Here is a 17332-nt window from a genome sequence, read left to right on the forward strand (position 1 = left end):
TAATTCAAAATAAATTCATTGTTTTGTCCTTATTTTCAGAGTACATAATACTTCTAGGATTTCAGTTTATGTTGAATGTGGAACAATTTTAGAAGTAGGTATGTTTGTCTAGTAAGCTTGATAGGCATCAGAGAAAACACAATTGCCACATAAAAGTATATATTTAGATAAAGAAGACATCATAAGTTTACCTTAGTTTTCATAAAAATTTTTACCCGACAATAGGTTTTTGTCAGCTTGACGAAGCTTGACCCAGGCTTGACCCAGGTTTTTGTCAGCTTGACCCATTGTAGGATTGAAGCGTTGCTGAAAACTTTGTTCCAACAAATTTGCCTTGTTGAATTTTTGCATGCCTGGAAAATTATTTTGTTCTGGACACAAAGCACAACTTCCATCCCCAATTGCAGAGTGCGCAAAGCTTAAAATATGTTCATCTCCATTAAAAAAAAAAAAAAAAAAGCTAAAGAGTATACAACTACTTACACAAAGCTATACACTCCTGCTATGACCTCCATTGCTCAATATAAGGTGGTGGTAATCATGTTCCAAGTCTTCAGACACATCCAGTTGAGCCATGGATCTCTATGTCATTGACATGATGTGAGATCTACTAATGAAGGTGAAGCTGCGACTGAGCCTCAGATACTATGGGAGGAAAGAGAATGCTCAAGCAGTTATAGCAGCAGCTATGTTTATGACATCACAACATGACATCACCCATTATGATTTTACCACTGAGGATCACTGATCTTCAGATACAGGGAATATAAATATCCTAATATAATATACAAAAAGTGGAGTCTGATAAGTGTAAATCAATACATATTTCATGTCAATCTAAAAGTAAATTTTGCAACTTTATTTCTAGACATGTGCCTTCGTTATAGGACTAATATGATTTTGTCCAAATTTTCCAACTTTGTCGTACTCGTTTGCTATAACATAAACAAAAGTCCTACATACGAATTGTATACGAAACGAAAGGGCAAATGCAGAATGCATTACCTTTTCGTTTCAGTTCTTTCATTTAATAGACTCCATGCTGCAGAAGAATTAACCTTCACAGCACTGAGGAGAAACAAAAAAAAATTGATCTCCCTGCAGCACAGTGGCGTCGCTGGGAGTGGGGGGGTCTAGGGGGGGCCATGCATCATGCAATTGAAATTGAAGTTGGACAGAGTCTCCCTTTACAAGCTGCAGCAGCGCTGTCACTGTGGAACTGTATTCCACACTTTTTTAACCTCCCTTTTATTAATATAGAGGTCATCGTGAAATAAGCTGTAAAATATCTCAACTGAGTTTATTTGGTCACACACAACTTTTTATGCACTGACCCCTACATGGGGTCTCACACAAAATTACAGGGTTTTTTCTTCCAAGATCATCTGTGCCTGAGAGATAATTGCAAGAGAAAACTCTATAACTTAAAGCGGCACTGTCATGCCGAACTAACCTTTCCTCAATCTCTTCCTCTTCTCCCCTTCTCTCAGGATCTGTTCTTCTTTTCTTCCTGTCTTCTTTGGTTTTCTTTAAAATCATAAGACAAAGTAGGGACTCTTTGCCTTATGGAGGTTTCCTCCGCTTGACCAGCTCTGACCAGCGGAGGAGCAAAGTGTGCTTCATTACCGCTGGTCAGAGCAATTTTCCCACAATCCTTAGCTTTCCTCCCTGTTCCCACAATGCTTCCTGTCAGTATTGCCGAACGTCCTGTCACTTAGACAGAACGCCGGCAAAACTGCCGAATTGCATCCTAACAGAATGAGAAGAGTTTCTTCATTCGTGTTACTAGACATGCCCCTACTCGCGGTATAGCGAGTAGGGGCATGTCTAGTAAACAGTGAGTGGTTAGACATACTTATAGTAAAACAAACAGTGAACGTGGTTAACATAATAGAAAAACAGACATAGTGTTAATGAAATAGTGTAACCAAAGTAACTCAAAGGGTGGGAAGAGAAGATGGATGTTACAGTTGCCCCAAGCTAGCTGAGGGTTGGACCGTAGACTGATGCTTCTAGCGCTTACCAAGGATTATTCAAGGGAGTATGAAGAGCATAGCAATCTCTGTATTGATTATAGCTGTCCCCTCCAAACACGAGTCGAGGCTGCGAGTTGAGGGTCAAGTAGAAGTGAAGGTTTAATGGTACAGCTCCTTCTTTTATACAGTATTTCCCCACAAGGTTACCGCCCACGTGGACCTTGTGGGGCACAGGACATGAAATGCACAATACAATAAAAACAGTTTTACATTTGAACACTCCCAGTTACTGTACACAAACCCCAAAATACAGCAAATACCCACAAAAGTCACATCTCCTGATAGCCCCGATCTGGGTTAACAACATATCCAAAGATTACCCAGATCGGTTCAGGAATTTCCTGTAAGTCTTATTTTTGCCCAACCGTGCACATGGTCCCATTGATGTAGAATTATTAAAAATCTTTATTGAACTTGTACTGAATTATTGTACTAACTCCATTTTAACCTCACACTGTGACAAACCCTCCATTTTGTCCTCATTACCTGACAGATTCTCCATCTTAAACTACATTACATGACAGAATTTCCCAGTACATTTAATACAATGAACAGAGACTGTATTTTCTATAAAGACATAGCTGACTCCGGAATTATTGAATCTCCTGTAACATGCAACAAAGTATAACCAAGGCCAGAGCCAAGGCCATGAGAACACTGTACTAATGAAATGTTCTATTCATAAAAGAACCTTGCACCTGACCACAAGACCTGACATCACTGACTGTGTAAAATGACGCTCAAGCCCCCCTTTCCACCGAGTAAACCTAATGCTGGGAAAGATGGCGCCTGAGCCTTCTGTCCACACCCTTGTCCAGAACAATACCACCTCCCGGTGGGAGGACACCTAGCTAGTCACTCAAACCCCTGAGCCAATTAATAATATTGATGGGTGGACACTGATATAGTCACATAACATTTAATCCAATTAATGATGTTTATTTGTTATTATCTGATATTCAATGATGATGTCATTTTGCCTTTAAAAATGTCTGCATAACTGTTTTCCAACTAGATGCCATTAAATTTTCTGAAGTGCTTTTAACCTGAACTCCATGTGTCAGTGTGAGCTTACTTCTGCGTATACGCAATTTAATCATCTCAGATTTGGACAGGAACAGATAGACATTTAAACATATTTGTTTATTTCTAAATTAATCTACATCAATTTGGCGCCCAGAAACGTGGGGCATCGGGCTATGTCTGGCCGGTGAGCCGTCCTAAGGAAGATGCTGTTGGACGGGGGAATCCTGGGGGTAGGAAAGGAGATTGATCACCTCCAGGTACACGGTAGAGACTTCTGCAGAGCCACCGGTATGTTCCGGCCCCTTTGATTGACCCGTCCACGTGTCTGTGACTGCTTCCCGGGAGGACATCAAAGACAGGTAATATCTTGCCCAGTGTCTCGTTACTCACTTGTTTACCTGCATTTAGTCTATCTGTTGCCTGGGTGTGTTTGAATTGGCCTGTTTTAGTTAAGTGCCCGGGTTGAGTGTTTATTTGTTTCCCCTTTTTGGGATAAAAGGGGGGTGGACCCGTCGTAGTTTGCCTGGGGGTCCTGTGTTTGTCTGTTTCCCCTTTTGGGATAAAGGGGGGTGGACCCGGGGGATTTGCCTGGAGTCCTGTTGCCTGTTTTACTCCTTTTAGGAGCCACGTGGCTGTGGCTGTAGGGAAAAAGGGGGGTTGACCTGTGGAAGTTTTCCTGGGGGTCTTCTTTGCCTGTTTACCTCTTTTAGGAGCCTTGTGGCTGTGGCTGTAAGGAAAAAGAGGAGTGTTGGAACTGTGGAATTTGTGTAGACTCATAATTTCCTGTGATCCTTCTTGTGTCACTTTGATAGCCTAGCTAGCCTCATTGTGCACGTAACTCTGCTTGCAGAGAGGTGGTAACCCACAGCTTCGAGCGCTGAGGCTGATGGAATTCCAATTTTTTTTATTTGTGGTAGGGGACTCAGTCTTGTGGCAGGGGACTCAGTTTCCTGGGGGGATTCAAGTAGGCATTGCTTGTTTTCCGCATCACGTGGTAGTGAGACTTATAAAGTGGGTTTTATAGGGGCACTACGGGAGTGAGGATAGAGGTGGCCACACTTTGTGGACTGCTGTAACGAGGGAGGCTAGACAGGATTCGGGTCGGAGATGATTGCTGTTTCCTGTGGCCGCTGGTAGTGAGACTTGAAGAAGTCGTTCTCCGAGCGGGGACACTACGAGGTTGAGGGAGGTGACTTTGGAGTAAGCACATGAGTAAAAGAAAGGGATTATTGTTGATTTCATTTGAACTGTGATGCATGCACTGTATTTCAACTGTATTGTTGTTTTGTTTGTCTAATAGGAGTCATTCAAACTCCTGTGTCTGTCTCTAAGGATTTTTCCTTACCTTTTTACCTTTTCTACACTTCCTGTACTATTATACTATCCACTCCCATTCCTCTTAATAGAGAAGTGATTGGTCACACACTTCTCACCTCGCTCCAATCCGTGTCTACCACCCCGGGTAGGCGGATTCAGTGACTAGTCTACGTTTTTGGAAGACGCACTTGAGTAGGACCCACCATTCTCAAGTGGCAGTCGAGCATTGTAGACGCTCCTGTTCAATTTTCCTTATCTTTCCCTATATCTAGGACGCTGGTGTAGGGGGGGGGGGGGGGATATGGGGCAGGATTTGAGTAAACCCAGTAAGGTCTGGTTAGCATGTGATTTAGTTGAAGACAGAGAGGGTGAGGAGATGGTTAAAGGTGTTGAAAAGATTACTAAAGTATGTAAAATTGCTGTGCCTTTATGTGGTAGATTGCAGCCAGAAAGCTGGCGTAGATTACTGACAGAGTAGCAATGCTATTCAGCAGGAAGGTTGGGCTGAGGAAGAACTAGATCACAAAGGGTTAAGAATATATGTATATTATAATAAAATTGTTTTTGTATTTTGTGTTAGCCATTACCCTGGTAGAGGGTGGGGGTTTTGTATTGAGTTTCACTGAGAGTATTATTAAATGTTGTGTTTTTGTGTCTCTTTGCTTTTGCAATAATTGTAACGTAACTGTCTTTCCAGCACTGACATGGTTAAAATGTCATGCTTGCAGTCCCTCTTGTTTCTCTCCCTCTCTCCTCCTACCCCTCCCTTTTTGCCTTCTGTGAGACAAGGGAGGGAGGAGGAGGGGGGGGCGTGGTTGCGACTCAGTGCGATTCAGATTTGTGTTCCGTAGAGTTATTCAGAACTTAGCAATGGAATTTTTGCTAGAAAATATTCTAATTGTGTATTTTGTTATTTCAATTGAAGTTGATAGGATCGTGTGGGACACTAGCTCACAAGATTACATTCCACCTTTCTGAGGCTGTATTTCCTTTCGCGGTGCAAAGTATTTTCTCCAAGACTGGTGTATAAGATAGGGAGTCGGGGATGTAGCTCAGTGTTGATTACGAAGGTTAGGAAAGTGAATCTGATGCAGGAATAGAGAATTATTTGGACGAGTTAAAAATGTAAAGGCAAGTGTGATTTGTTGCAATACTATGCAATGTGGATAGAGGGAATATGCAAAGTTGTTAAGTGAGATTGTGAAGAGGAAAAGTGATTAATGGCTGTAGGTAAATTGTTTGAATCCCGTGAGTTTATTTTTTGCACCATGTTATTTCAAAGCTTCACGGGCTGTTAAATGTATAATGCTTTCATTTGCCAGCTGAAATGCCCTAAAAGAAAATGGCCCCTAGAACAAAAGAAGGTTGTCCTTAAAGAGACACGTCAGTCCTGGCTCCTGCCCTCACTCTGCCCTTAGTGAGGTCATATCCGCCCATATATCGTGAATCCTACTATTAGTTTCCCTATATCAGGAAAGTGTCTGTGACAAGTAATGGTTAATATATATATATATATATATAGATAGAATATATATATGTCTATCGATTCACGTATAAGTAACAAGTGTGTTTTAACTTTGTATACAAAAATTGATAACATGCTGGAAGAGGGGTTATCTTAAAGAACATTTACTAAAAGAAGGAACCAGTTAACATTCTAAGCATAACTATTAACAAATGAATAAGGTGGGAGTGTGTTCCAATCTGTTTTTTACTGGATAATGTTTGCCTCCAGATTAAAAGACTGACTAACATAATTTTTGTTGTAAGTCCAGATATTTTATTATTGCATATGCATAGGAATTGAGACTTTGGGCATTATAGTATATTAATTCTAGATCTGTTACTAGCAGCAAGTGCTTAGCCTTATGCCTATCCCACGCATGCTTAAACACTTCTACTGAGTTAACCTCTACCACTACAGTTGGAAGGCTATTCCATGCATCCACTACCCTCTCAATAATGTAATACTGCCTGATATTATTTTTAAACCTTTGTCCCTCTATTTTTGAGACTATGTCCTCTTGTTATGGTAGTTTTCCTTCTTTTAAATGTAGTCTCCACTTTTACTGTGTTGTTTCCCTGTATGTATTTAAAATGCTTTTATCATATTTCCCCTGTCTCGTCTTTTCACCAAGCTATACCTGTCAAGATCCTTTAACCTTTCCTGGTGAATTTTACCCTGCAATCCATGAACCAGTTTAGTAGCCCTTCTTTGAACTCTCTCTAAGGTATCCATATCCTTCTGAAGATATGGTCTCCAGTACTGTATCCAGTACTCTAAGTGAGGTCCCACCAGTGTTCTGTACAATGGCATGAGCATTTCCCTCTTCCTACTGCTAATACCTCTCCCTATGCAACCAAGCATTCTGATAGCATTCCCTGCTGCTCTATTACATTGTACATTGACATTAACAGCCAGAAACTGGAGAACAAGAAATGTGAATTAATGTATAGCCATTTATAAGCTTAACAAAATCTCCATTATCTTTTCCATTTATTTTGCAGAAGACAATGTTATTTGTCTATTTTGTTTGTTTTAAAAATACATTATCAGTGAAGAATAGAATAAATTTTATCCCATTTGCGAGACATAAAATTGTGATAATGTATATTTGTGATATAAGTAGGAATTACATTTTGAGATGTTAGATATAAATTATTAAATTAAGAACGAGAGTCAGGGATAGCGTCTGTCTCCACGGGCACAAGTCTGGTGTGGGAGATGTGGTGGGCTAGCCGCTGCGGGACACCCACGGAGTGAAACGTTCGAGGCTTGTGGAGACAAGATGAGCATGTTAGCCTTTTATTATTTTTCTCTAGGGAAAGCATATGGCCAGTTAATAGTTGTTGTACATGGGCTATTTGCAGCCTCCATTGCATTTCTACCTAGTCTTGATTTCTGATGTATCCTCCATTGCTACATCACCTGTCTGCTCCCTTACCTGCCCACCCCCGCTTACTCCTCCCACCGATCCCTCCCCTTCATCTACAGTCCCCCACTTTCTCCTACTACCCCTCCCTCTACTCCACCTTCTCCTCCTCCTACTCCTCCCTCTACTCCACCTTCTCCTCCTCCTACTCCTTCTTCCTGCTCTTACTCCTCCTTCCTCTTCCTACTCCTCCCTCTACTCCACTTTCTCCTCCTACTCCTCCCTCTACTCCACCTTCTCCTCTCTCCTCCTACTTCTCCTCTACTCCTCCTCCTACTCCTCCCTCTACTCCACCTTCTCCTCTTTCCTCCTACTTCTCCTCTACTCCTCCTACTCCTTCCTCCTGCTCTTACTCCTCCCTCCTCTTCCTACTCCTCCCTCTATTTCTCCTTCTCCTCCTCCTACTCCTCCCTCTACTCCACTTTCTCCTTCTACTCCACCTTCTCCTCTCTCCTCCTACTTCTCCTCTATTCCTCCTTCTCCTCCTCCTACTCCTCCCTCTACTCCACCTTCTCCTCCTCCTACTCCACCTTCTTCCCTCTCACTCTATCCACTACTCATTCTTCCATCTCCCCACCACCATATCTATATCCTTTATATGCTTCCTCCCTTCTTATTCCTTACCAATTTCCTCCGCTCATAGACAACTCTGCCTCTACCTGACAACATTATATTTTGAAGAAAAGTTGCTCTGGCCACTCTTCCGCCACTTCCCAGGGGGGAATACCACACTAACGAAAAATTATTCAGACATGAAAGAACTGTTTTGGGCACTCTCAAGGAAATAGTGCGGTCCTGACCCAGATTCCCATGGAAGTAAGACACCTGTAAGGGAGGTGGCTGTCCCTCATGTTTTTTCTTCACTAAGTCCCCAGAAATCTCATGAAAGAAACCTGACTCATTAGAACAAAACATGAACAACCAATTCACAACTCTCTACAGAGGGGGGTCAGCAAGAGAACTGTAAATAGAAAGACAAATACCCCCCAATCTCACACAGAAATAGGTGAGGAAACCTCTTCTACTGCTCCTCATGGTTGCTTTGAACAGATGAAAGAAGAAACACCTTTCAACAGAGCATGCAGTAGCTTTACCAGATCCTGACTCCACTCTGTTTGCGGATAAAGAGGAAAGGTACCATGCTGGATTTGCTGTTGCTACAGAAGATCAGGTACGTCAAGCATCTTCACTTTCCTCACTCACATCTGCTCAAGACGCTGAATTGACAGCCTTCTCAGTGGCATACAAAATGCCTGAAGGAAGACATGCCAATACCTACACTGACTCAAGATATGCCCTGGGTGCAGCACATAATTTTGGATCAATCTGGAAGATAAGAAGCACCACTCAGCTGACTAAAAGCTGCCAACCAAGCCACAAGTGCACCAAGGGAAGTGGACAGAATGGTGTCCGCTAAAGAAACTTCTATACTCACCATGTAGATCCTACCTACAGATCTCAAGTTTCTGAAAGAATGACAAGCAGCTGCTGACCCTGAAGAAATACAAAGCTGGAAAAACAGAAAGGGGCAACCCTTGAAGACGGGCTGTACTCCAACACTCTCAAGCTCTGTTTACCCAAAAACATGTACTGGGCAGTGAGCCCATGGAACTTTATACCTATCCAAGACCCTCATGAACTCTTTGATCTCTAAATACTCCTAAGCACCTAGCTAACTCTCAATATCCCTTTCAAGAATCCAGGTGACAAAGAGCTACTGGGTCAAATATGCACTAGTTATAATAGACATTTTGTCAGGATGGCCAGAAGCCTAGCCGGTCATCAATGTGACAACCAAGACCATATACCCAATAGTGCATTGTGAAAGTTGCAGAGATCACTCAGTGGATTCATTGTTCCAGATTCAAGACTCTCTCTCTCTCTGCAACATGAGAAGTAACATTTGTTGATTTTGACACACTTTTGACTCTAAAGAAAAAATGACTTGTTAAATAAAAAGATACCAACAAGTAGGTGTTTGATGGCCATAATAATGCCTGACCACCTGCCATCGATGGAAAGCCGAGGACCCCAAAAGGAGACCTCGTGAAGCTAAAGAGATCCAAACGCCAAGCTTCCTCAGGATTATTTGCCCATCCTGAGTTTGTGGTGATATTAATATTGACTAAATGATCCGAGTCCACCTACGCTGATGTAGCGTGGGACAGGTTTAATACTACAATGCATAAGCAAATGCGCCCTAGCCAAGGTTATTATGTCCATACACATAATACATGACAAGGTACTCTTTTTTTAAAAAAATTCTTTATTTTGGTGTGCATAGAGAGTACATACACACAGGCATTGCCACAACAGCAGATACCTGCGATTCTAGGTTAATAGACATAGATTTAGACTGCACAATTTTTATATATATTAGTCATGCTTGGCTCATAGTTAAACGTTGATAGTGAAATGTCGATTATGTCAGTAAGCTGGCAACATAAATCAGATAACTGGCATATACACTGACATCAAGGGTAAGTATTTTGAAACTATAGTATACACATACATGCTCAGTTTGTAGGGTATGCAAAAATAACTTCAGGCGTCAGAATGGCAGAACGTGGTAACCGACTCTAAACAGTGACATTGCATATTAGGGCGCATTTACTAAAGCGTGTGACTACATCTCCTGGGCTCTCTAGCTTACAATTACACTGCCTAGTTCTAACGTGGTGCAGGTTTAACATTACTCCCTGGGGAGAAACAAAAGTAACCGCAACATGTGAGGTAAGAGTTATGAGTGGCATACATTTGCATCTATGCAGGAGGGATTCAGGAGACCTTATTAGGATACTAAAAGAGAGGGAAACAGAATTAAAATGAAAAAACAAAAAGCAGTAATAAAGCTATAAGTCCAGGCAGGGCAGGGCAGAGTTCAAGAGGAACAAGTCGTGGAAAGCAAATACCGGGTAGTCTTAGTTCGTAGCGTTGCACCTTTATGGGCGATAGCCCCATGTACCATGTGGTATCCTTGTCCCCTCGCGTGTTGTAGCTCGGAGTGGTAAATTAGGGGAGCATGGGTGCGGTGCGGTGCGGTTGTGTCCTAGTTCACCCGATGCCAGCCGTGGGTAGGGCTCTGATCCGCCTTGCACCTGTTGTCATCGGATCGATGGGGTGTCGTGGAAGGCAGTGGAACCTGGCAGGCTTGCTGGTATGAAGCTGTGTCGTTTTTCGACTGGCCTTGCAGGTCTTCCTCAGGTGTGGGATTACAGGATCCTTTCCAGAGGTGGTGTGACCAGGTCTCCTGGGTGTTTGGCGCTGCTTTTGGTGAGTAATCTTCTGCTTTTGCGGTCTATGCGGCGGGTGAGTTCCCTGCCTGGGGGTATGGTGGATGGCAGATTGCGTTGCCAGGGTGAGTGTCCCGCCCGTGGGAAGTTTTCCCGCCAACCCCAGTGGGCCTCTCTGCATACCTCCTGTGTGGTGGGTGATTGTGTTTCATGCCTGCAGTTTGTCCCAGAAGGTTTGAAAGATTGCCTCCAGCCTGGAGTCAAAGTATTCGAGATTTGTTCCATGCATTTGGCTGGGGTTGTGAGATGTCTGTATAGGGGCCTCCGCCATCTTGTGTGGTCTGGGCTCCGCCACGTGTCTGCTTTGCGTGGTACGCAGTGGCGGTCGGGAGGGAGCTGGGCTTCCAGGGCGGACCGGGATAACCCCCACCGGTCCAAAGGGGGGGGGATAGGAGACCCTCAGCGCCGATTGTTGGGTCTGGCCCTGGGGAGAGCGGCCGCCTCCCCCCAGCTCCATCGCCATTAGGCCGCACGCGGCGTGCCGGCTACCCGGTTCCGACGGGCTTCTGTGAGGCATCATCTTGTTCCGCGGTGCTCCCCCAGTGTGGGTAGAGCACCCTGGTTGTGCTGTGAGGTCAGTAGCTGTCGATTTTGCCTCGAATTCCGCCCGCTCGGCAGGAGCTCGCGGCATGCACGTCTGTGCAGCTCCGAGGTCAGGCTCCGCCCCCCGACAAGGTACTCTTGACACACCACATTCATGCTTCAGAACATAAAGAAGAGCACCCCTCTAAAGGGAAAGTTTGACATATATATATATTGATGCCATAGGTGTGCCAAGGGGGGTACCAGATGATTTTGCAGTAAAAGGAAAGTTTGAGTCCATTTTCCCAACCGTCACTGCTAATAATAATAATAATATTTTGATTTGCATTTATTATATCTATTGCAACCAACAACGTTTACCTATCACCATGACTTGTTGTGCCTATATTCCAGATAACACAGGTCCATATGGTAATGTAAGCTTGTCTATTTATGATGTCCCTCTGAAGAACTAAGAAGACTTTAAGAACCGTTACTTCATAGGGTTTTGTGCCTTTGGGCTAACCTGTCTTCTGAAACTAACCAATAAAGTTTATCTTTTAGAATTTAACATTTCATAGGGGGGACTGATGTAGAATTATTAAAAATCTTTATTGAACTTGTACTGAATTATTGTACTAACTCCATTTTAACCTCACACTGTGACAAACCCTCCATTTTGTCCTCATTACCTGACAGATTCTCCATCTTAAACTACATTACATGACAGAATTTCCCAGTACATTTAATACAATGAACAGAGACTGTATTTTCTATAAAGACATAGCTGACTCCGGAATTATTGAATCTCCTGTAACATGCAACAAAGTATAACCAAGGCCAGAGCCAAGGCCATGAGAACACTGTACTAATGAAATGTTCTATTCATAAAAGAACCTTGCACCTGACCACAAGACCTGACATCACTGACTGTGTAAAATGACGCTCAAGCCCCCCTTTCCACCGAGTAAACCTCATGCTGGGAAAGATGGCGCCTGAGCCTTCTGTCCACACCCTTGTCCAGAACAATACCACCTCCCGGTGGGAGGACACCTAGCTAGTCACTCAAACCCCTGAGCCAATTAATAATATTGATGGGTGGACACTGATATAGTCACATAACATTTAATCCAATTAATGATGTTTATTTGTTATTATCTGATATTCAATGATGATGTCATTTTGCCTTTAAAAAGGTCTGCATAACTGTTTTCCAACTAGATGCCATTAAATTTTCTGAAGTGCTTTTAACCTGAACTCCAAGTGTCAGTGTGAGCTTACTTCTGCGTATACGCAATTTAATCATCTCAGATTTGGACAGGAACAGATAGACATTTAAACATATTTGTTTATTTCTAAATTAATCTACATCACCATGCCCAAAACAGTTCCATACATTTGCCGGCAAAACACTGCTGGACAATTTAAGATGGCCGCCGCCACATGTTTAATTCTGTTCCAGTTAAAAGTTCAAGGGGCAGAAACAGTACTTTTGAAAATGGGTTATCCCAGGGCCCATAGTCCCAGGGTAGGAGGCTGGCAAGCAGGCCCCTCCAGTTTATTTGTTAATCTACCTAACAAACTGCCGAACAGCCGGCCACCCAGAAGAGGAGTGGGCTGCTGGTTAACCTATTAGCCCCAATTCGAACGTTGTGGTTAACCGCAGACACCTCTTAATTGAAATCATATGCTGGGTGGTCGTTCTTTGTATGCGACCACGAGGCGGCGGCCATCTTATATGCACGAATACACAGCGGTGTTAGTCGACAAACTCATGGAACTCAAAACGGACACTTTTTCTCCCGAACACAGCTGAAACCGCCGACCTCCATTCTCTGTCAGCCGGCATACGAACACCGGTCCGTTCGGGACTTTTATTTCACATAGCCACTTAGTCACAAACACTGGCCAAATATTAGTTTTTTGCTTTTTCACACAAAAGCAAATATGAACGCTAACTTGGGCCAGTGTTTGTGACTGAGTGGCTACTAAAAAAAAAGACTAAACATACCCCACTTTCAATACCTTGGGTTGTTTACTTTTTCAAATGGTATGCCATTATGGGGGTAATTCTCATTCCTGGGCTACCACACTGTCTCAAAGGTAACATTACTAATCTGGCAAATTTCAATTTGAAAATGGAACGTTCTATATTTGACCCTGTAACTTTTCAAAACACCATAAAACCTGTTAATGGGGGTACTGTTGTACTTGTGAGACATCGCTGATTACAAATGTGTGCATTTTTTTTGAAGTAAACGCTAACAGTATTATGACATTCACAGCGAAAATGTCAGACAGAAATACAAATTTTTAAAAATATCTTATTTTCTCACATTTTTTTTTAATTTTATTGATAATAAATTATGTTCCATATATGAATAGTAATGATAAATTAAAGCCCTGTTTCTCCTGAACAAAATGATATATAATAACTGTGGGTGCACTTAAAGGACCACTCTAGGCACCCAGACCACTTCAGCTTAATGAAGTGGTCTGGGTGCCAGGTCCAGCTAGCTTTTACCCTTTTTTTTATAAACATAGCAGTTTCAGAGAAACTGCTATGTTTATACTGAGGGTTAATCACAGTGAAAATCACAGTGAGAGCACGCAAGCGTCCATAGGAAAGCATTATGAATGCTTTCCTATGCGACCGGCTGAATGCGAGCGCGGCTCCTGCCGCGCATGCGCATTCAGCCGATGACGTCGCGAGGAAGAAGAGGAGGAGGAGGAAAGCTCCACGCCCGGCGCTGGAGAAAGAGGTAAGTTTAACCCCTTCCTCCCCCCAGAGCCCGGCGGGAGTGGGTCCCTGAGGGTGGGGGCACCCTCAGGGCACTCTAGTGCCAGGAAAACGAGTATGTTTTCCTGGCACTAGAGTGGTCCTTTAATGTGACAGCGGTGAATTACGGTTGAACAGACATATAGCGCAAATTCCAGTTTTTGTGTACGTTTTGTTTTGATCAGAACGTGCACTATTGACTCCGTCCTGAAGGGGTTAACCCCTTAAGGACCGGACTTTTTTTGCGATGTTGTACATTTGCGACCAGGCATCTTTTTTACACTTTTGTGGTGTTTGTGTTTAGCTGTAATTTTCCGCTCTCTCATTTACTGTTCCCATACAAATTATATATTGTTTTTTTCAGGACAAAAGGGGCTTTCTTTACATACCATTATTCATATAATCTCATGTAATTTAATTTAAAAAAAATATGATGAAAAATTTAAAAAAATACACGTTTTTTGAATTTTATGTGAAAAATCTTTTACTCATCTACAAAAGCGAATGAAAAAAAACTGCTAAATTGATTCAAAATGTTGTCCTGAGTTAAAAAATACCCAGTGTTTACATGCTTTTTGCTATTTGTTTGCATGTTATAGGGCTATAAGTACAAGTAGGATATTGCGGTTTCAAAACATACATTTTTAAAATGTATCAATAGTGACATTGTAACACTATTATCTGTCATAAATTGCTAAATAACACCCCACATGTACATATTTTTTTAAAAGTAGACAACCCAGGGTATTCAATATGGGGTATGTCCAGACTTTTTTAGTAGCCACTTAGTCGCAAACACTAGCCAAAGTTAGCGTTCATATTTGTTTGTGTGTGAAAAAAGTAAAAAACTAAATTGAACGCTAATTTTGGCCAGTGTTTGTGACTAAGTGGTTACTAAAAAAGACTGGACATAACCCATTTGCAATACCTTGCGTTGTCTTCTTTTGCAAATGGTATGCCATCATGGGGGTAATTCTCATTCCTGGGCTACCATAAGCTCTCAAAGGCAACGTAACCAACCTGGCCATTTTCAATGTAAAAATATTTGACCCATATATTTGACCCTGTAACTTTCAAAAACGCTATAAAACCTGTACATGGGGGGTCCTGTTCTACTCAGGAGACTTTGCTGAACACAAATATTAGTGTTTCAAAACTGGAAAATGTATCACAACAATTATATCATCAGTAAAAGTGCTGTTTGTGTGTGAAAAATGCAAAAAAAAGTCACTTTCACTGACAATATCATCGCTGTGATATGTTTTACTGTTTTGAATCACTAATATTTGTGTTCAGCGAAGTCTCACGAGTAAAACAGTACCGCCCATGTACAGGTTTTAGGGTGTCGTAGAACGTTACAGGGTAAAATACAGTGATAGCAAATTAAATTCTCTGGACTTTCGGCCTGGGTTGGCAGGCAGGTCCCTTAAATTGCAATCAATAAAATAACTTCATTATGTAAAAATATTACATAAATACGCACGTAGAATTTAAATATATATGCATATTTATATATTTGAAGTCTACGTGTATATTTATATAATTGTTTATGTAATTTTGTATATGGACATATGAATAGTTCGCATTCTTTTTATTTATTTATATATACATAGATATATATACAATTTCATTCTAAGTGTATTTTGATATAAATATATATATATTACTATCAAAATACAGTTAGAATAAAATTTCGTATAGATATATAATTTTTTTAAAATTTTTATTATTATTTTTAATTTTTTTAATTTAATTTAAATTATTTATTATTCATATTTTATAATAATATATATATACAATATATATAGTTATTATATATATTATATATATACACGTGTGTAAATTAATTATAAGTGTATTTTTATATTAATATATGTACATATTAATATAAAAATACACTTAGCATGACATTATATATATGATATATAGACATATATTATATAGGTATAATATATGTCTATATATCATATATATACACATATATAATTATTATTATTTTTTTTTATTAACTTTCACTTTAATTTTTTTTTTTATTTTACAGTTGCAGGGAGACTGCCTGTCAGCACAGACAGTCCCCCTGCAGGCAGAGACTAGGACACCTATTGTGACCATGTGGTCGCCCTGTTGGGCGATCACATGGCCACAGGGGTCCTAAACCGCCATGGGGAGACTGTCTGGGCTGCAGGCAGTCTTCCCACACCGGGAGCACCGCCGATCGCCGCCGGGGGAACGACGGCGATCGGGTAAGTACATTGGACGGTTAGGACGGTTCAGGACCGTCACCGGTCGGCAACGCAAAAATGCCGATGACGGTCCTGAACCGTCCTCCGTCCTTAAGGGGTTAAGAAAAGTAATTCAAAATAAATTCATTGTTTTGTCCTTATTTTCAGAGTACATAATACTTCTAGGATTTCAGTTTATGTTGAATGCGGAAAAATTTTAGACGTAGGTATGTTTGTCTAGTAAGCTTGATAGGCATCAGAGAAAACACAATTGCCACATAAAAGTATATATTTAGATAAAGAAGACATCATAAGTTTACCTTAGTTTTCATAAAAATTTTGACCCGACAATAGGTTTTTGTCAGCTTGACGAAGCTTGACCCAGGCTTGACCCAGGTTTTTGTCAGCTTGACCCATTGTAGGATTGAAGCGTTGCTGAAAACTTTGTTCCAACAAATTTGCCTTGTTGAATTTTTGCAGGAAAATTATTTTGTTCTGGACACAAAGCACAACTTCCATCCCCAATTGCAGAGTGCGCAAAGCTTAAAATATGTTCATCTCCATAAAAAAAAAAAAAAAAGCTAAAGAGTATACAACTACTTACACAAAGCTATACACTCCTGCTATGACCTCCATTGCTCAATATAAGGTGGTGGTAATCATGTTCCAAGTCTTCAGACACATCCAGTTGAGCCATGGATCTCTATGTCATTGACATGATGTGAGATCTACTAATGAAGGTGAAGCTGCGACTGAGCCTCAGATACTATGGGATGAAAGAGAATGCTCAAGCAGTTATAGCAGCAGCTATGTTTATGACATCACAACATGACATCACCCATTATGATTTTACCACTGAGGATCACTGATCTTCAGATACAGGGAATATAAATATCCTAATATAATATACAAAAAGTGGAGTCTGATAAGTGTAAATCAATACATATTTCATGTCAATCTAAAAGTAAATTTTGCAACTTTATTTCTAGACATGTGCCTTCGTTATAGGACTAATATGATTTTGTCCAAATTTTCCAACTTTGTCGTACTCGTTTGCTATAACATAAACAAAAGTCCTACATACGAATTGTATACGAAACGAAAGGACAAATGCAGAATGCATTACCTTTTCGTTTCAGTTCTTTCATTTAATAGACTCCATGCTGCAGAAGAATTAACCTTCACAGCACTGAGGAGAAACAAA

Source organism: Pelobates fuscus, chromosome 3 (assembly GCF_036172605.1).
Source record: "Pelobates fuscus isolate aPelFus1 chromosome 3, aPelFus1.pri, whole genome shotgun sequence".
NCBI classification, from domain to species: Eukaryota; Metazoa; Chordata; class Amphibia; order Anura; family Pelobatidae; genus Pelobates; species Pelobates fuscus.